This window comes from Pinus tabuliformis, chromosome 1_2, assembly GCF_031772625.1.
Source record: "Pinus tabuliformis cultivar Carrire ecotype Pingquan chromosome 1_2, CPIR1, whole genome shotgun sequence".
In the NCBI taxonomy this organism is placed as follows: Eukaryota; Viridiplantae; Streptophyta; class Pinopsida; order Pinales; family Pinaceae; genus Pinus; species Pinus tabuliformis.
In genome coordinates, this window is record NC_142298.1 from 171,040,077 (window position 1) to 171,061,368 (window position 21,292).

General features: G+C 36.2%; 1 long non-coding RNA gene across 1 annotated transcript; it reads right to left on the reverse strand.

The window, feature by feature from the left end:
* Nucleotides 1-16,897: 16,897 nt before the first annotated feature.
* LOC149205030 (uncharacterized) lies at nucleotides 16,898-20,142 on the reverse strand. Its single transcript, XR_016252409.1, has 3 exons — nucleotides 19,401-20,142; nucleotides 18,107-19,240; nucleotides 16,898-17,935 (listed from the first exon to the last, which is right to left on the reverse strand). It is a non-coding gene; the product is annotated as an uncharacterized LOC149205030 (long non-coding RNA).
* Between the last annotated feature and the right edge of the window lie 1,150 nt (nucleotides 20,143-21,292).

Sequence of the window (21,292 nt, forward strand, 5' to 3'; positions counted from 1 at the left end):
TTTTTATTATTGAGGATCTAGTGGAGTGCCCCATCGTTTTTAGACAATGGGTTGGGTGTGGGGGAAGTCTGATCACTTCCCCATTTTCTTGTAACTTAAAAGGATGGAAGGGAAGCCTGCTATCCCTTTCAAATTGATCTCCCACTAGTTAAAATATGAATAATTTGTCACTCTTGTTAAAAATCACTGGAAAGGATTTGATGCTCAGGCTAGTGGATCCATAGCAATTTAGTTTGAACCCAACCTTAAACTTATAAAAAAACATTTCTATGGAGTGGATCTTCAAGAAAATATAAGCTGAGGATCACAAACTCAAAGAAGTGGAGAAGGAGCTCCATTCCTAACACAATTATGGGGGTGAAGGCTTCATAATTGTTGATTCAAAGGAGGACTTGCTCCATTTGGAGGCTAAAATAAAATCACTCTTAGAGGCCAAGGAAGTACCTTGGAGACTCAAAGGTACGGAAATCTAGTTGGAGTGTAGGAAGGAAAACACGAAATACTTTTAGGCATTTAGTAAGGGACAAAATATGTGCAACAATATTTGGTCTATTCGAATATGGATGACATATATTTTACAAGCTTCAAATATTTGGTTGAGCTTGGGAAGAATCATTTTCAAGATCTCTTCAAAGCGCCAGAGGGGGCAACTATTACAGAAATAATCCAAGTGTCTCAATCCTTCCCAAGTTTTGTGGAGGAGGAGGAAAATAGGAAACTTTTGAAGGAGGTAACCAAGAACAAACTCAAAGGGGTCCTACATTCTTTCCAGAAGGACAAAATCCTCCGTCCTGATGGATGGTCAGCATAATTTTTCTTGGGATTATTTGATATCCTCGGTCAAGATCTTTTACGATTCGTTGAAGATTCAAGAAGAGGGTCGAATACTTCCAACCTTTTATTCTACTTTCATTGTCATCATCCCAAAATTGGACAACCTTATAACCTTGGACAACATCCACCCTATTTTTCTATGTAAAAATATTTATAAAGTTATTGCTAAAGTGATTTCCAAGAGATTTAAGCCAATTTCATATAAATCCATCTCAAAATAATAGTTTGGTTTCTTGGAAGGTCGAGAAATTCATGAAGCAAAATGGGTGGCACAAGAAGGTATACACAAAATCAAATTTCACAAGCTTAAAGGGGTTTTCCTCAAGTTCAATCTTTCAGAATCCTATGAATAGGCTAGTTGGTTGTGTATCAGGCTCATGTTAACTCATATAGGTTTCAACTTGATGTTGTCGTGGGATTTATGAGTTGTATCCAAATGTGTCTTTTGAAATTCTTATCAATGGTTCTATGTTCCCATTCTTTCATTGTCAGAGGGGTCTTTGGCAAGGATGCTCGTTATCCCCTCTCCTTTTCCTTCTAGTGGTGGAAGTTCTAAGTAGAATGCTAGCAGAAGCAAACTGGAGAGGTGAGTTCAATGGAATTGAATACTAGTACAAGCTCTTGTTGTTACACATATGATTTTTGTTAATGGTGTTCTTATTGTCTATAATGTTTCCATTAGAGATGTTGATAAACTTGTTGAAATCTTAACCCTCTTTGGCAAAGCCATTGGAATGACATTAATGATAGGAAACCAAATATTTATTTTTTCAACTTGGATGAAAGAGAGATCCAACACTTGAGCGATAACTTTACTTTTGAGCTTCAAAATTTAGATGATGGTCTAAAATATTTGGGATTCCACCTAAAACCAAATAGTTATAGAAAGGAGAATTGGAATTTGCTTCTAGTGAAGCTGGAGAAAAGGCTAAAGACTTGGAGTCATAGGAGGTTATCCAGGGCGAGAAGATTATTTTTGGTAAAATTATATTTGGAGGAAATTCCATTATACTGGAGGTCTCTAGCTTAGATTCCAAAATACATTTTAGAAAAGGAAATAAGGTTATGCTTCAATTTCTTATGGGTAGGTCATCAAGATCATTCGGTCCTTCCTTGGGTAAGATGAGATCGGCTAGCTATGCCAAAAGTTCTTGGAGGCTAGGGGTTAAAGAATATCTTTCTCTTTTCTAAATTTTTGGCAAAAAAATGTGGTTGGAGGCTATGACTTCTTCAATCCTATGGAAAATGGTCATTTTTCATAAATACATCGCATTGATCCCACTAGAAGAGTAGATAAGAATGGAGGAAAATTCTAAGACTAATATTTCGATCATATGGAGGATTGTCCTCCTTTGATCCTATTGGTACAAGTTTAGCATGGTGAGTAGGTAATGGTAGCAAGGTGAGAATAGGAGGTTTAGCATGGAGAGTAGGTAATGGTAGCAAGGTGAGAATAAGAGTGGACCCTTAGCTAGGAAGCGGTGGGATACATATATTACCACAACAACTCATCGACCTCCTAAGAGATAGAGGCATTTCAAAACTCTCCCATTTGGAAAATTTGACTAGTTTTACTATTTGGAACTAGGGATGGAAGTTTATGGTTGACCCAAGTATAGATGACAAGTTCAAGGAATTCTGGTTAGACTAGTTGGAAGCGCTTAAAGACCGGGTTGCATTCTGAAGAGGAACAGAAGCCGTAGGAGAGTCGACATTTGGGATTTTCTCAAAACCACTTCCCTTGAACATTCTATTGGACTTCTTTCCCAAAAAAGGAAAGGGAAAATCCATTAACACATGTTTGACCTAGTAGCAGTGTCTACAATGGAAAGGCACTCCTTCATAGTCCAGTATTTGCTTGTAGGAGAGGCCATTATAATGTAGCTTTATCGATGACACTAGGCCTTCACGTGTGTCCATATTAACCATAATGCGAGCAATTGACATCCTACCAGTTTCTTTGTACAAGTTATTTTCTTCAATGAAGTCCCCCAACCAGTTTCTAATCAGGTGGAAAATATCTTGCGACCAAAACTACATTGGAAGTCCCAAGAGACGAACCCAGAACGACCCTGCATCCAATTTCTCTTTGTTGGCATCGAACAAGGGACTCCATATTTTAAGGAGGATGGGAGCAGAATCGATACTCTATTGTTTGCTCAAAGCCTAGGAACAATCGTCCGTTGAGGAAAAACAGAAAGCAAACCATCCTCTTACCAAAATTTTGACTTCAGGTAACGTAGATAGATCTTTTCCCCATGACTCTTTTAGCGAATCAAGGAGCCTTTCCTTTGAAAAATCGCAACCTTGGACCCTCCCCACCCAAACACTTTCAGTGGTGTCAATAACTTCACCAAATTGAATTTCTTTGCCCATAATTAGATTATCTTCTTCTAATCTTCATTTTGTGCATTTTATTTTTTTGTGCTTCTTATCTGGTTTTATTGTCGGATCAGGGGACAGATTGGTATGTTGCACTTCAGGAGGCCCTGGGGGAGCTACTCCATCCTGTTGAACTGAATCATTGGGAATTTGTTCCCTTAGAGATGATGAAGGATGGATTTGAGATGTTGACCTCGGGGACTGAGGAAACCCTAATGCATTGTTATTCACAAGGTGAGTCGGCAACGAAAGGCCTACAGAACATAAGGGAACAACTTCCCCCTGAACCCTAATGCATTATTATTCACAAAGTGAGTAGGTGGCGAAAGGCATACAAAGCATAAGGGACCAACTTCCCCCAATCCTAACAGGGGAATTGGAAAAATACCAAGAGCCAAAGCAAAAGCTAAAAATTGAGAGGCAAAAAACGCCAAGAGTGGACCCCCGAATGCAACGAGAATTTCTCTGAAAACCAGAGGGAATGAAACAAAAATTTCCCCTATAGAGAAAGAAGAAACCCTAGAACCCACTCCTCCAAACACTCCAAACCCCCATCATGTGCCCACAAGAAGATAACGCTTGAAGAACTTACTAGGATATCAACCATGCTAGATGAGAATGGGAGGTCTTCCTCGGAGGATGAGTGATGCGAAACCAACTTAACCAAAAGGGAGATCTGAAGCTGATCTGAATTCGTTAGACCTTTATATTCCAATAGACCCTCTGCTTGCTCAAACACTGAAACCAAAAATTCCTTTAAAGGTCCACCCGAAGAAGCCGCAAGGGAAGAAGAGGGAAGACCCTCGTTAGTAGTCAACGCAAACTTGATAGAGGGATGAGAGAAGAGAGGGGAATCAAAAGTGCCAGATGTCACCAATGGGAAAAAAATCTTCTTGTTGAGGTGGCAAGCTCCAAATAAATAAATATTGAAAAGGTTTTTACAAAAGTCTAACTCATCCTCGTATCTCGCCATATTCATAACCTACTGATAAGCATAAACACAACATCTAAAACAGAGGCTTTGAATGCCTTGAACCCCACAGAGATCCATTGACGACACTGCCTATCACCCTCGTTGAATGCAAGCCTCTGACCGTAAAAACCAAGAAACCCTCTTTGTGAAAAAATAACCAGACCGCAAACGACATGAGCTTTTGGGAGGAAAGATTTGTCAAAAAGTAGGTTGAATCACTACACCACATGTAGAGCATGCAAATGTGGCCCTTCAAAATGTCACAGGCTTATGACTGCAAAAATGTGCACCGCAGAGCCATCCTAATTTTCTTTCCATGTGTTTTTGTTTTTAATATTCCACAAATTAAAGTTACACTAATGTAGAATTCTCCAAATTATTTTACTATTAGCTATTGGTTGTGATTAGTTAGATTAGATCTTATTTTTGAGGAATTTGTTTAATTTCCTCAACAAATTTCTAATATTATTTATGTATGAACGATTTGGTGAATAAATTAAATCTCGTGCCGACACTCTTGGCCTCACGAGAGTTACTCATTTCCTCCATATTTTGTCTCCCTTAATTTTAACTTGGTATCGAATTTGGTGTGACTTTAATCGTTGTTGGGAGAGGCACATGAGTTTGGTTGATTGTGGACCATGTGTTTAATCGCTATTGGAAGTGTTGTTCACTATCCAATCCCTTACACAATTTTGAAGAAATTGTTGGAGAGCGTAGTAGTTGTAGATCTGTGAATTTGAGCATGTGAGTAGTGCCCTTTATTGTGTAGTGCAACTTGTGTAACCTAGAACCTAGAGATCATTGATCGATCATAGACTTGTGTTAAGGAGACATTGAGCTTTGTTTGGATTGGGAGATTTACTATGTATGCATATGCATTAAGCATTTAGGATTTTGTTGTGGAAGTTTGACAATGAATTATGTAAATTTGGGTAAAATTGTAATTAGTTAGTTTTATACCGAAATAGCAGTTATGTAACGGAGGAGGCTTGTATAAAACTAGTGAATGCCAGAGAAATGTAATCGTGGAGAATCATTGTTGAATTAATAGAGATTCCAATCCCTTGCCCCGTGGATGTTTCCTTGACACCCTGTCGAGGTTTTACCACGTAAATCCTGTGTGTTTATGCGTGTGTTTGGTTTTAGTTTCCAGTTAGTTATGTTGTTTTCTTGGTCAATGTATAATTGAATGTGTGTATATTCTTTCCTCATTATTTCCCCTATTCGAACAACAAATGGTTTCGGAGCGAAGTTAGTGTGGAGGCTCTATGTGAAGGCGAGCTCATTGCTGCGTGAAGGGAGGTTTATGGCTGCGTAGAGTAGAGGCTCATTAATCTGCTGCGTGCTGATTAAACGCTGTCACACATATACCAAGCCCGTTGCTAGAGAAAAAGAAGTCGTTGTGCATGTTTTACAAACCTTGTCCAAAGCCAATTTGCATTGCCTGTCCAGAGCCTGTCGCGGACCAGTCAAGAAATGCTTGTTGGAAGAGGGTTGCTATTGAGGAAAAGGGAGCCGGTTGCGTCCATACCCACGTCGACAACGTGATAGAGCAGCTGTGTAAGAAGAGTGCTGCTGTCGAGGAAGAGGGTTCCAGGACCTGTGTATGAAAGAGCCCTGCGTGGCTGTAAGAAGAGTGTTGCTGTTGAGGAAGAGGGTTCCAAGACCTGTGTATGAACCTGCATGGCTATAAGAAGAGTGTTGCTGTCAAGGAAGAGGGTCCCAGACCTGCGTGTGCGTGAAGACCAACGTGCATGTGTGTGAATAGTCTGAGCCAGACCTGCGTGAATAGTGCTGCCAGACCTGCGTGTGCGTGAAGACCAGCGTGCGTGAATAGTCTGAGCCAGACCTGTGTGAATAGTGCTACCAGACCTGTGTGTGTGTGAAGACCAGCTTGAGGCCATTGCTGAGCTGCCAGACCTGCGTGTGCGTGAAGACCAGCGTGAGGCCATTGTTGAGCTGCCAGACCTGCGTAAATAGTCTAAGAAAAAAAATTCCAGACTTGCGTGAAGACCAGCGTGCCATTGCTGAGCTAACAGACCGCTCTGCCAGATCAGCGAGTGAAGGAACTTGTTGTTGCCTTCTCAGTGTGAAGGTTGCGGCTCTGCATGAGGAGGATAGTCTCCGCGTAAAGGAACTTGTGTGGACGCTGCCAAACCCTCGGCGTGTTCGCTGCCACAGTTGCAGCAAGAAGTGCTGCCAGATCTGTGCGTGCAGGAGTGACCTGCCTGTGTGCAGAGCCAGAGTCGCGTGAAGAGGAACCCCATCAAGCTGTTGTTGCCTATTGAACCCGGGTATTTATCAAAAATTTCCAGAACCTTTTATTTTTCAGCAGAATTTTTTTGAAACAAAAACAACAGATTGAAATCAAATCAAGTTTTTTAAAGGGGGTGGATTTTATACAAATATTGGAAGGGAAAAAAGGAAGGGTTTCTTTGTTTGTTTAAAAAAAAAAACAAAGGGGTTTGCAAGAAAGAAAGGGTTTGTAAATAAAGAAAAAATTATTATTTCTTGAAAATAAAAATATAAACCCTAGTTCAAAGACAGATTATTTTTTTGAAAAGGGAAAACCCTAGTTCAAAGATTGAAGATTAAGACCCTAGAAAAATGGCCAAGTTGTCGAATGCAAAATTCGAGGTGGAGAAATTCACTAGAAAGAGCAATTTTGCTCTTTGGAAACTGAAGGTGAGGGATCTGCTTATGCAACAAGGGTTGCACAAGGCATTGGATGGGGCAACTAATAAACCTACAACCATGACTACTTCAAACTAGGAGGACTTGGATGCCCAAGCTCTTAGTACCATTCGGTTATGCCTGGTGGATGAAGTTCTCTTCAATATTGTTGAAGAGACTACAGCTTCAAGATTGTGGGAAAAACTGGAAAAAATCTATATGACAAAGTCATTAACCAACAAAATTTATCTGAAAAGACAGTTGTACAGTCTTCGAATGAAAGAAGGTTCAAAAGTTGCAGAACATTTGAATGTTTTTAATACACTTATATGTAAATTAACAGATATGGAAGTTAAAATTCAAGAAGAAGATAAAGCCATAACCTTGCTGTGTTCTCTGCCCGAATCATGGGATCACTTCGTAACTTCAATCAGCTTGAGCACTACTGATTCTTTGAAGTTTGAATCAGTCGTGGGAGCTCTCCTGTCTGAAGAAGTACGAAGGAAATCCAGTATTGAAATAGCTGCATCAGAAGCCATGGTAGCTAGAGGACGCTCAAAGGAAAGAGGAGAAAAACCAAGGGGGTATTCCAGATCGAAATCAAAGGGAAAGAAGTGTAAGGCAAAATGTTGGCACTGAAATAAAATTGGACACTTGAAGAAAGACTGTTGGAAACGAAAGGAATTCGATAACCCAAAGAAGAAAGCGAATCAGGTCGATTCAGGTATGATAGACGAAGTTTTATCTGCTGAAGAATTATGTATGATAGATGAAACTTCACTTGAATGTAATGTCTCTCAGGGTTTGGATAGTTGGTTGTTAGACACTGGTGCTTCTCCTCACATGTGCCCACATAGAAATTGGTTTACTTCGTATGAAAATGTAAACGGTAGTTCTGTGTTTATGGGTAATAATGTGTCATGTCAGACTATTGGGATGGGAAATATCAGGATTAAGATGTATGATAACACAGCTAGAACATTAACTAGTGTTAGACATGTACTTAATTTGAAGAAAAATTTATAGGTCAGGATGGCGTCTTGAAAGTCTCTAAAGGAGCCCTAGTGGTTATGAAAGCAGAAAAGGTCAGAAATATTTACAGGTTAAAAGGAAGTACTCAGGTCAGTGAAGCAGCGGTTGCGTCAGAAAAGGAAGAAGCAGGTACTCGTCTATGGCATCAGCGATTGGGTCATATGAGCGAGAAAGGTCTTCAGATACTAATGAAATGTAAATCTCTTCCCGATCTGAAATCCTTCAAGTTAGATTTCTGTAAACATTGTGTGTATGGAAAACAGAGATTTAAAGTTGGAAATCATAATAGTAAAGATATTTTAGACTATATTCATTCTGATCTGTGGGGACCATCCCCTGTTGTGTCATATGGAGGTGCTCTATATTTTTTAACGTTTATTGATGATTTCTCCCGTAAAGTTTGGGTCTTTATGCTAAAAAGGAAAGCTAATGTATTCAATGTCTTTAAACAATTTAAAGAAATGGTAGAGAAAAGAACATGCAAATCTATTAAATGTTTAAGAACTGTCAATGGTGGTGAGTTCACTTCAATTGAATTTGAACAATACTATAAGGATGAGGGAATTATTAGACACAAAACTGTTGTTTATACTCCTCAGCAAAATGGTGTTGCTGAGCGTATGAATCGGACTCTTATGGAAAGAGCGAGAAGCATGATCAACAATGCTAACTTGCAAAAGGAGTTGTGGGCAGAAACAGTATCAACTGCTTGTTATTTAGTTAACAGATCACCTTCAGTAGCAATTAATTGTAAAATTCATGAAGAAGTTTGGACAGGTCAGTATTGTGATTATTCACATTTGAGGATATTTGGCTATGATGCTTATTCTCTTATTTTGAAAAATCAGCGTTCTAAATTAGATCCAAAGTCGAAATGTTATGTCTTTGTTGGGTATGACTATGCAGTGAAAGGATATAGGTTGTGGGATCCTACATTGCGGAAGATAGTCATTAGTAGAGATGTAACATTTGATGAATCTTCTCTTTTAAAATCAAATGTTGAAAGAATTGAACATGAACAGGTATCGCCAAATCAACGAGTTCAGTTGGAGGCTAGACCTTTCGGTGACAGTCGAAAGGAAGGAGAGACTTATGGAGAAAAAGGTGTTGAAGACACAAAGGAAGCCGTTGAAGTTTCTGAACCAGTTCAAGTTTCTGAACCAGTTCAAGTTTCTGAACCATTTCAGCAACCAGTCGCTCTAAGAAGGTCTACAAGGGAAAGAAAAACTCCCAAAAGGTATGAATATTCTGCTTTATCTTTTGCTTTGATTACTGAAGATGGGAAACTTTCTTGTTATCAGGAAGCAGTAGATGATACAGATAGCGAAAAATGGAAAACGACTATGGAAGAAGAAATGGATTCCTTAGCCAAGAACAATACCTGGGATCTTGTAGAGCTTCCTGAAGGGAGAAGTGTTGTTGGATGCAAGTGGGTCTTCAAACTGAAACGGAAAGTTGATGGAAGTATCGAAAGGTATAAGGCGAGACTAGTAGCAAAAGGGTATTCTCAGGTTGAAGGTATAGACTTTCATGAGATTTTTTCTCCATTTGTAAAACTTGTTTCTATTCATACTATGTTGGCACTAACTGCGTTACTTAATCTTGAGTTAGAACAGTTAGATGTTAAAAAAACTTTTCTACATGGTGATTTGAATGAAGAGATATATATGGAACAACCATAAGGTTTTGTACAAGGTCGCAACAGAAGATTAGTTTGCAAGCTCAGGGAATCATTGTATGGTCTGAGGCAGTCTCCTAGACAATGGTACAAGAAGTTTGATTACTTCATGGTGACCCAGAACTTTATAAGAAGTGAGTATGATCATTGTGTATACTTCAAAAGTTTCAATGGCATATTCATTATCTTAGCTTTATATGTTGACGATATGCTTATTGCAAGCAAAAGCATGGAAGAAATCAACAGGTTAAAGGCTCAACTCTCTAGGACGTTTGATATGAAGGATCTTGGAGCAGCAAAACATATCTTGGGCATGGAGATACACAGAGACAGGAAAAATGGTAAGGTTTGGTTATCACAGTAGAAGTATGTGGAGAAAGTACTTGAAAAGTTCTCTATGAACAATGTGAAACCTGTTAATGTTCCACTAGCTTCCTATTTTAAGCTTTCTTTGGTTTTGAGTCCTAGAGCTAATGAAGAAAAGCAGTATATGTCTCATGTACCATATGCAAATGTTGTAGGCAACTTAATGTATGCGATGGTATCTACAAGACCTGACATTTCACATGTAGTTGGAGTTGTCAGCAAGTTCATGGCAAATCCAGGTAAAGAACATTGGCAAGCAATGAAATGGGTGCTTCGATATCTAAGAGGCACAAGTGACCATTTCTTCGTCTTTAATGGTAGTGAAGGATCAGTTTGCAGATATGTAGATGCTGACTATGCAGATGATTTGGACAAAAGAAGATCTGCTACAGGTTATGTCTTTACTCTTGCAGGTGGAGCAATTAGTTGGATGTCAAAGCTTCAAGAAACAGCTGCGTTGTCCACTACCAAAGCTGAATATATAGCCGTTTCAGATGCCAGTAAAGAAGCAATCTAGTTAAAGGGTCTGCTCAATGATATTGGAAGGACGCAGGAGAAAGTGAATGTACTTTGTGACAGTCAAAGTGCTATTCACTTGACTACAAATCCTGCTTATCACAGCAGAACCAAGCACATTGATGTAAGGTATCATTTTTTGAGACATGTGATCGATGGCGTAAAAGTAGCTCTTCAAAAGGTTCATACACGAAAGAATTGTGCAAACATATTCACAAAGTCAGTTACAGTAGAGGAGCTGCGATGGTGTTTAGCTTCTCTTGGCTTGCAGAAAAGATGGTGAATGGGCATGGGAAAGGGATTAGGAAAATTGCTGTCAAGGTGGAGTTTGTTGGAAGTTTGACAACGAATTATGTGAATTTTGGGTAAAAATGTAATTAGTTAGTTTTATACCGAAATAACAGTTATGTAACGGAGGAGGCTTGTATAAAACTAGTGAATGCCTGAGAAATGTAATCGTGGAGAATCATTGTTGAATTAATAGAGATTCCAATCCCTTTCCCCATGTATATTTCCTTGACACCCTGTCGAGGTTTTACCATGTAAATCCTGTGTGTTTATGCGTGTGTTTGGTTTCAGTTTCCAGTTAGTTATGTTGTTTTCTTGGTCAATGTATAACTGAATGTGTGTATATTCTTTCCTCATTATTTCCCCTATTCGAACAACCTCTGTGAGCTCCACGGGTGAACAAAGCCGCTGGAAGCTGTTGGGAGAAGCGGGCTCTTTGAACTCAACTCTCTAGATTCTTTATAAGCACTGTTAGGAGTCGGTTGAAGGTTGTTGTGCCTGAGCTTATCTCGATTGTTGCTTCGCAGAATATTCGGCAGTCAGACACAGACATGGGCGCGCGTGGTCTGACTAAATATGTGATCCACGTACCGTGGCAGTGGAAACTTGGGCTCTTATCTCAGCTCGTGTGGATTGTTACCGAGGGTGGAAGCGCGCCTGCGACTGTCGTCCTCCAACAAGTTGTGGGTATTTTTTTCTAGTCACTATTGTGATGAGCATTTAGGTAAAAGGTCTTTAGTTTCTTTGGCACATTGACCGTTAGGTTGGGCGTTCTCTCAGTTACAGAACTATATTTGCTATTTCAAGTTCTAATCGATTGCTACAGATATATTACTTCCCTTTTCCGAAGAAGAATCTTCCTGGCAACTGCAATCGTTGTTTATTGTATGGTGGAGCCTTGGCGTTGGCTGAGAAAACAACCTATGCATCAGAAAAAGCATTATGTTGCACTGAGATCTGTTGAGGGCCGTAGATCGAGAGGAGGAGAAAGCTGCTTGAAGATAGTCATTGCATGAGGTTTGTGGAATTTGAAGGAATGCTTATCTTGCTGACCCGAGTTCTACAAAAATGAATGTATCTGTTGTAATTGAAACCCACCTTTAAGAACCGAGTTGTGTGGTAAACCCTGGAAGAGCACAGGTGAAGCGTGTTGTAAACCTCTGCTATGCCATTGTTGAGTGGCGTGGGTAAATTGTGGCAGAGCTCAACAGACTTGTTGTTCTAGTAGGTCCAATCATTGTAATTTCAATTCGAAGCGCTTGCCTCAGTAAAGTCAAGCCAATCTACACATCCAAACTTGGGTCCCTGTTGGCTGATTGTGCAATTAGAATGACAACACAAAGCTAAGAAGAAGAGCATTGGAGCTCACAGTAGTGGTTGGAATATATGCCAAATCTAGCTAGCGGATAAGGAAAAGATGAGCCTAGCCAAGTCTGCTTTGAGTATATGCCAAAGCTAGTTAGCAGATAAGGAAAAGATGAGCCTAGCCAAGTGTTGTGTGGGTCCAACCTGAACTGCATGAGCCTATTTGATTGTTGATTTATCGAATATTTGGTAATTAGATGGACATTTGCGTGGTCATTGACTGCGCTCATATCCATCTGTTTGCCAAATATTCGACGAATCAGCAATCGAGATAAAGATGCCCGCAACTAGCTCTTTAACGATTTTGTTGTGCTTGAAAGAGGCAAAGAGTAATGTGACGAAAAGGTTGGAGCTGTGATGCAGCTGTTTTTTTGTATTGGTGCAGAATTATTGTCATATCATATGTGTGTGGAGTCTCAAAAAGGAATTTGGAGGTGAGATAAGTGGGGCATTGCCAATACGTCTGTATTTTTAGACTTCTTTGACATTGATCCATTTAATGATGCTTTTTTCATGAGTTCATTTGGAAACATTTTTGGGTTCGGTAGTATCTTTGAGTCAGAAGAATTTTCAGATAAATAATGAAATTCTATTGATGACAAAGAGTGTCCTGAGCCTCAATTTACTCAACAGGATCCTGGTATTTAAGAGCTCCCAATTTTTCATGAGGAAAGGTGTAAACAATTAAGTCTGAAACCTGTTGTTAAAGATCTACATGATTATCAATGCAACATAATAGTGAGAGCACAACAAAGACAGAAAGGAAACCAGAGTGTGTTGAAGGAAACTAACAATTCTTATCCAACACAGTCATCATCTCAAAGCCCCAAAGTAAATAGATTATATTTTACATCCTTAATAATAAGAAGAATGGACCTTAATGGGGTGACTCACAAGGAGCACATGGAATTAGATAAAACCTTGTGTGGACGGAAAGATTCCCATGTTAAGATGATTGATACAAGAAGTAATGCTTCAAGTAAGCTTGCACTCCCTTGAGCATTATCTATCACCAATTATCAAGACAAACCATATCAAGTGGCCTATGTTAAGCCAAGGAAGGAAAAACACGACTTTGGGTGAATTTCTAATGGAGAAACTTAGAATTCTCCAAATTATTTTATTATTAGATATTGGTTGTGATTAGTTAAATCAGATCCTATAGTTTAATTTCTTCAACAGATTTCTAATGTTATTTATGTACGAATGATTTGGTGAATGAATTAAGTCTTATGTAAGCACTTTCAGGTTGAGTTGGGCTCACCGTGAGAGTTGTTTGTTTCCTCTGTATTTTGTCTTTCTCTTAATTTTAACTATTACAAATACAAGATTATAACTTAAAATTTGAATTTCCCATAATACCCTTATGGTGAGTAGATATTATTTGAATATGTATGCTATCAGCTAAGATAGATTTAATCATGTTTAATTACCCTTTTTTATGACAAAAAGCAACACAAGATATGATAAGGTTGTAGTACTTCGATACATCAAAACCTATACACCACTTTCTTTTAGTTCTTTCTATAATTAGTTCTCGTATTTTAAAAGGAAAAATTAATCTTAAAAAAAACACCATGAGAGAAATCTTCAGCATAAATTTTCATGTTGGAGCTCTCAGAATGAAAGAAATCAATGTTAGAATAGTTCTTTTTATAATTAGTTCTCGTATTTTAAAAGGAAAAACCAATCTTAAAATGTTAGAATAGTTCTTTTTATAATTAGTTCTCGTATTTTAAAAGGAAAAACCAATCTTAAAAAAAAACCATGAGATAAATCTTCAACATAAATTTTCATGTTTGAGCTCTTAGAATGAAAGAAATCAATACTAGAATAGTTATTTTTATAATTAATTCTCGTATTTTAAATCAATGCTAGAAATAAATTCCATAGAGTCCCACTCCACCCCTCATCAAATATTGTAATCATGATGCCCACTTGGAATTACAGCCTTTTTTACAGGGTATCAACAACGGTGTTTAGCTCCTTATAAACTTGTGTAAAAGGAATCCACTCAAAAAAGCATAAAGCTTCCTATATGTTGATAAGAAGAGACCATAGATATATGTTTTCAACAACTACTTTTTTTCTTAGCTCATCAATAACCAATTTGAAATCTCCCTAAACTTTAAGCTTTGTAATATTTTTAATAAAAAAATAAAAAGAAAAATACAATAGGTGATATATATATATAACAAAATTTATAATTTTATACGAGATAAAAACATTACATTTTACATTTAGCATTCATGTATATAGACAAAACTATAACAAAGAAATATAATAATCATATACATAATCAAAATTATAGCAAAAAAATACAATGTGATGATAGAATAGTAATATAATAATCCTTAAATAATTATTTTTTATAAATTGTATCATAATATCATATCTTACACTAAAATGATTAGATATTTTTTCTTTACATTTAATACAAATTATATTTATAAAAAAAATTATATAAAAACCATTTCTATATATATTTTTAACTATATAAAAACTATAAATATAAATAAAAACTTCATTGTTAGGAAAAAGACTCTAACATCTTTCAAGTAAAACAAAATCACATGCTCCCAACTATGCTATAAAAGAGTAGCATTTGCAAGCCTTCCTTATGCTCCCAAACGTTTTATAGTAGGACCAGCCACTAGATCCCTTTATAATCTTTCTTATCACTTGAATTTTGTTAATCTCTTTTTCTAAAACTAAAGTTTACTAAAGTGATACTTTATAGTTCGTGTTTAAACTAATATCAACATTTTGTTAATTTCTTTTTGTTAAACTTTAATACCAATTTGACTATCAATGAGTGATACTTCATAGTTTGAATTTTATAAATAATAAACATATAACCCAACATTGTATTAAATATTATGAAGTGGTGGTCTTTATAGTTTCCTTTGAGATGATGCCCTATCCTAGCTTCCTTTGAGATGCCCATTAAAGTATAGGAAATTTCTCGTCCTAAAACTTTGAGATGCCCCATAAAAGTATAGGAGGTTTTTCATCCTTTAATAGTTTAAATTTTTTGAGAACTGATCAACAATTAGAAACAAGCAATTGAGAAGATATAATTCAGTTCTCAAATAAAATAAAATTCCTACTCAACAAGATATAATTCACCTTTTATATGAAACAAAAATATAAACATAAAACAAACAAGTGATCATAAGATCCCTCGCATAGTTAACAAAGACTACATATGCAACATCCATGCTAACATTTCCTCTCCATAAAGCATTCTGTCTCTGAGAATAAGTCACATTAAAATCTAACGTTTGAAATAAATATTCTATAAGTCACATGAAATAGTCCCAGATAAGTATTTTACTATCTATGAGAACAAGTCACATGAAAATCTTGATCTTTTGTGTGGATGCTTATTCCTTTCCATAAAGTTCCAGATAAGTATTGTATTCTGTCTCTGAGAATAAGTCACATGAAAATCTAAAGTTCCAGATAAATATTCTATTTTGTTTCATAGACAAAGTCACATGAAAATCTAAAGCTCCAGATAAATATTCTATTTTGTCTTTGAAAATAAGTTATATGAAAAAATTCCAAATAAGTATTCTATTGTGTCTTCGAGAACAAGTCACATGAAAATCTTGATCTTTTGTGTGGATGTTTATAATTTTTTAAATTACTATCGGTTTCTGTAAACATTTTTTATAACTACAACTTTGGTCCGTACCTTCAATCTAAAATCCAGAACAATATAAATGGTTCATATCAGGTTATGTCACTTTCTTCCTATATTGATATAGATGTATCTTAAGCAAGAATCTAATATGAGCATAGGGATCAAATTTCTTTGGGTGCAAACTTTTTTAAAAGTGCAAAATACAATGTGTAATTTTTCATTATTTAAATTATATTTTTGAATGTTATATAAAATACAAAACTTATACTTATAAGTACAAAAAAATCTTTGTTGGATTTCCAAGAAAATATATATGTAAATGAGAACTAAACTGTATAATAAAAATTACTTCAAATGAGTTAACCATAAAAATTTATTTTTTCCAACAGTTTTATATGATACATACATATGGACAATTAACTAAACATGTATAACATATTCATTTTTGTTTTTTATTATAGCCAATAAATATATATATATATATAAACTATTAATTAAATTAATTTTTTTTAAATTAATTTTATTTTAAAATTTATAAAATAAATTAATCTTTGATTTTAACTTATACAATTTGAATGTCAAAAATTTTCAAAATATTAAATACATTTATTAATTGAAAATAGTAATTAATACACCACATACTCCTCCTTAAAAGAATGTATAGATATTTTTACAATAAATGAATTTTAAGAAGAATTTTTGTTTATTTAAGAAGAAACACGTGTCAATTCTATTAAATTACCGTCACGCTGGACTACTAGATTGTAAAATGAGCCTATTAACTTAATAATATTTTAACTTATTCAAAATTATCCCAGTTAACAGAATAAAAATAAAGAATATTAATAATTTTTTTTTTTTTAAGTTATAATAAATTATTATTTTATCAAAATTTCAAATAACAAAATTTGATTGAAATATTAATCTTAATGAATTTAAACTACATACTAAATAAAATATAAAATAAAAAGTGAGACCTTATCTTACTTGTGTTTAAAAAAAAATATGTTAGGTTTGAGCTATTATAAATTAAATATTAAATTTAAACTAGTAAAAATAAAAGTTAAACTAGTGTAAATTAAAATAATTATAATTTTAAAATCTTAACAATAAGATGCAGTGTAAATGCATACAGAAATACAAATATAATCACCTATGAACCCAAGGCTCATTTCATGACTTGAAACTGTATTATAGATCAAGAACCCTGTTGCTGTAACAAGCATTTGTGTCGTCTATAAGTTCAAATAAGGTTTACAATTTATATGGGAAATTGGAGATATGCTTATGAGCTACAGAGCTATTATCTAGCTCAGCAGTATTTTCTAAATTCTAACTCTCATGACTGGAATTCTATATACATATATCTACCCTCCAAATTTTAAGTTTTCTAAACTTACCGCGCAAACTTTGAGAATATAATTCGAAGGCCGTAGGTAAACCATAAAAACGAGGGTGCAAATAATATACACTAATTGAATTAAGTCAAGTGCATTGATTTCTACGTGAGTGAACAAAGAGGTACTTTGAGGCGCGACACTGCAGGAGGCACCTATGTTCTCTTCCCAAATCTCCACATTTACAGTTCATTTCTGTGAACAAAGAGAAACCTCAACCCTCTCAAGTAAAGACTTCAAAGGTTCGTTATGTTTTTAATTGAATCTGGGAGCATCTGCAAATTGGGGCACCCATAATCCCCTGCAAACCAATCCTCTGAGGGTTAATTAAGCTCCCAAGGGAATCTAGGAGCATCTGCAAATTGAAGCACCAGCACAAATCAATACTTCGGAGTTTCATTACGTTCCCACCTGAATCTGAGAGCAACTGCAAAACCGAGCACCAGTCCATTTTGGATGTTAATTAAGTTCCCAAATGAACCTGGGAGCATCTGCAAATTGGAGTTTGGAAAACCCATCCAAGTAAATTCTTTGGAGGTTTAAATTCCCAACTGAATCTGGGAAGCATATGCAAATCGCAGCACCCGGGCAAGCCAATACTTTGGAGGTTGGTTAATTTTCCAACGGAATCTGGGAGCATCTGCAAACTGAGGCACCCGCTCAACTCAATACTTTGAAGTTTACTACACTTCCCAATTTGGGAACATATGCAAATTGAAGCACCCAGTTAAGTCCATACTTTGGAAGTTGGTTAAGTTTCCAACTGAATCTGGGAGAATCTGCAAATTGTAACACCAGGACAAATTAATAATATGTGGGAAGCGTTTTAGGTTGCCAGACGAATGGCTACAAAATCATTTTTCCTCACTCCCGTGGCTCCAAGTGTTTCAAGGATTGCATATAAAAGAACAAATGTTTAAAAATCGAAAGTTTAAAAATTCATCACTTACCAACAAAATTTGATATCTCAGCCATCTTTCTCAGCGCGTTCCGTCCTATATTGTTATGGCTGTATCTCTGTATGGGTTTTATATTCTTATGGCAATATCCCTATCTTCACTGGTAAAGAACGCGATCTTCCACCTCATGGATCAGTCGCATATATTTTTATGGCGGTATCTCAGTTTTCAACTGTAAAAAAACAGGCAATGTCTAAAAACATCCATGTCTTCACTTATAAAGAAACAGATCCATGGATCCGTCCCATATTCTTATGGCCGTAGCCATGTTTTTACCTGTAAAAAAGCATGCAATGTCTAAAAACATCCCTGTCTTCACTTATAAAAAAACAAGCAACGTCTAAAAACATCTGCTTCTCCTCTTCAACCAAACCGTCATAATCAATTTAACTCTGCTTTGTATATGAAGTATTTTGGAGATTTTGCTCAAATGGGCTTTCCAATAGATAGAATTTTTTCCATGAATTAGGGCTCCAATCACATTAAGTGATAACGGCAATCCATGGCAGGCATGCATAAACTTTTCAACCAGTTGTTCAAATGATATTCAAACAGAATCGCTGCAGGGAGTGTTGTCAATTAAATGACTCTACAATCCCTGAGCTTGCAATAAGATCCTTGTTGCAAGATATAACTAAAATTAAGGTACCTGAATGGATCTCATCTTTGACTGGTGAAAGTAATGCATCCAGTTGATCTATATGATCAACATCATCCAGAACTATGAAAGCCTCCTCATAAAATGAGAGATGTCTTTTGAACTCCCCTATACCTGGCTGAGTGTTATTTATTTGCTCGTTCCATATAGCCAATTCTTTAAGAAGTGTACTCTGCAAAGAATTTAGAGAGCTCTTGGCTGCATTTTCTCACACATCATATACAAAACAAAAACCACCATAATTTAATATGGTACGGTTGAAGAATTCTTTTGCTAACTCAATTTTTCCAACTCCACCAAGACCAACGACTCTATCTTTCTGGCTTGGGTGCTGCAAGAATGCTCTCATTCCCACATATTTTCCTTTTTCATGCCAGCTAGTTAGGCATTTGGCTACCTTCAGAGGTGTTTTCCAAACATTTTTACACACTTGTTGGACGAACTCATTGACTAGCTCACTCTCGTTACTGCATAATATACACAATAAAATGACTTATAATAAACTGACTTATAAGCAAACCCTACAGAAATAAAGTATTATGTACATCTCTATCCCAGCGAATTGAAATAAAGAAGAACAATGAGACTTTGAAACTAAGAATAACAATGAGGGGTGAAGGCACTTACCCATTATTCGCATTCAGCTCAAAACCGCTTGTCTATGCGACAACAGAAACAAAAACAATCCTCCATTCTTTAACAGAATGGGAGTCGTATTTTGGTTGAAAATCGAATGCATTTTTCTCTTCGAGAATACGCAGGGTTCGAGCATACACTCCATCTCCACTCCACATCCATCGAATTATCCAGGGATTGATATTATAGAAAATCAGAAAAATTGTTGACCCCAAGTTCAACATGAGTAGAAGTTCATCAATCACCAGCTTGATTCTGCGTTCGGCTTCAGAATTTTCGTCTTCCTCGTCTAGCTCATCTAACTAGGGCAAAGTGCCCACGAGATGCGCCTTTGCTACTCTCTGTATTTCAATATTTAGCTAATCGGTTTAAATAGAAAAAACCGCACTCAAATCTGGTGGATTTCTGAGTTATTTCGTTCCATTCCACAAACCGTAGACCTCGAACCAGATACCATTGGTCGAGTGATTTCAATGCATAAGCAAGAAGTTCCTGGAAAACTCCTCGTAACTGCGGTTCCAGTATTGCCACTGTCCAGATATCGCTGACCCAATAAGTTCCCGGAAATCTCCTCGCAACTGCGGCTCCAGTATTTCCCTGACCAGATACCACCGATTGAGAGATTTCAACACGGAAGCACGAAGTTCCTGGAAATCTGCTCGTAACTGTGGTTCCAGACTTCTAGTTGTGACCTGTGTTGATTTACCCTAGGAAAAATTGATTGGATAACAGGTGGCATCCACCGACAAAGGAAAGTGATTGGAGCTGGACCTAGCCTGGAAGTCCTTGAATGTTCGCAGATAATTGTCGTTAAGTGTTACTCAAGTTAAAATTGAATAATGCGACAAATAGGGAATCGAAGTTCCGTCCGTCGGATTTCGTCATTTAACCATGCCGAATCTTACGCGTTGTCCCCCGGGCTGCGGGCCCCACACACTATATGTTTATGGACGCGGAAGAATTGCCCGATGGTCAAAAGTAGTCTGGATTCTGGCAAAAAACATTTTTGCAGATGCAATAATAAAATAAGAAATCATGTTGTGTAGATGCAGTGATAAAATACAAAATCATATTTTTATAATTAAGATAAATTCAACACTATAAAATATTTTCAAAACACTTAAACTTATAAAATTTGACAATTTTTATTTAGATTTACAAAATCCCATTAAATCTTTTCAAAATATAATCAGAATTTGATAAAAAAACATAATCATTAAACTACGGCTATGCTGTTCAGCGCGGGGTATCTCTCTACCGACATACAGCATGCGTGGGACACATCACATGCGGCGTTTAGTTAGCTTTTGTATTTAACTTCAGGACTACTCATTTTCTTCGATTGCGACAAGATGAAACGCTTTGGCCGTCGTTCAATTGTAACATCTCCCATCACATGCTGCGTTTAGTTAGCTTTTGTCTTTAACTTCAAAACTACTTATTTTCTTCGATTGCCACAAGATGAATTGCTTTGGCCGTAATTCAATTATAACTAATATTATTAACAATATTTTTAGGAAAAAATTACATAAGATATATTTTTATGAACGTTTTCAGTCAGTGTGGTTCATTTTCAGGATAAGATGAGGAACTTTTCGAAGCGTTTCAGCCAATGTGGTTCCATCTTCATGATAAGATGAAGAATCAGATTCGACAATAAAATAAATAGTTAGCAAGTAACAACTAATTTGACTAAGGGCAGAGAAAAGATTTGAATAAAAAAAATTAAGATAAATAAATAATTTAAAATTTTATTATTTTGATAAAAATATTATAAGAAATTATAATAAAATAATTTATTTGTTTAACCCTCTATAACCCTAATAAATATTAAGCTATATAATATTAAAATATTATCTCAATCCCCAAATATTAACTAATAA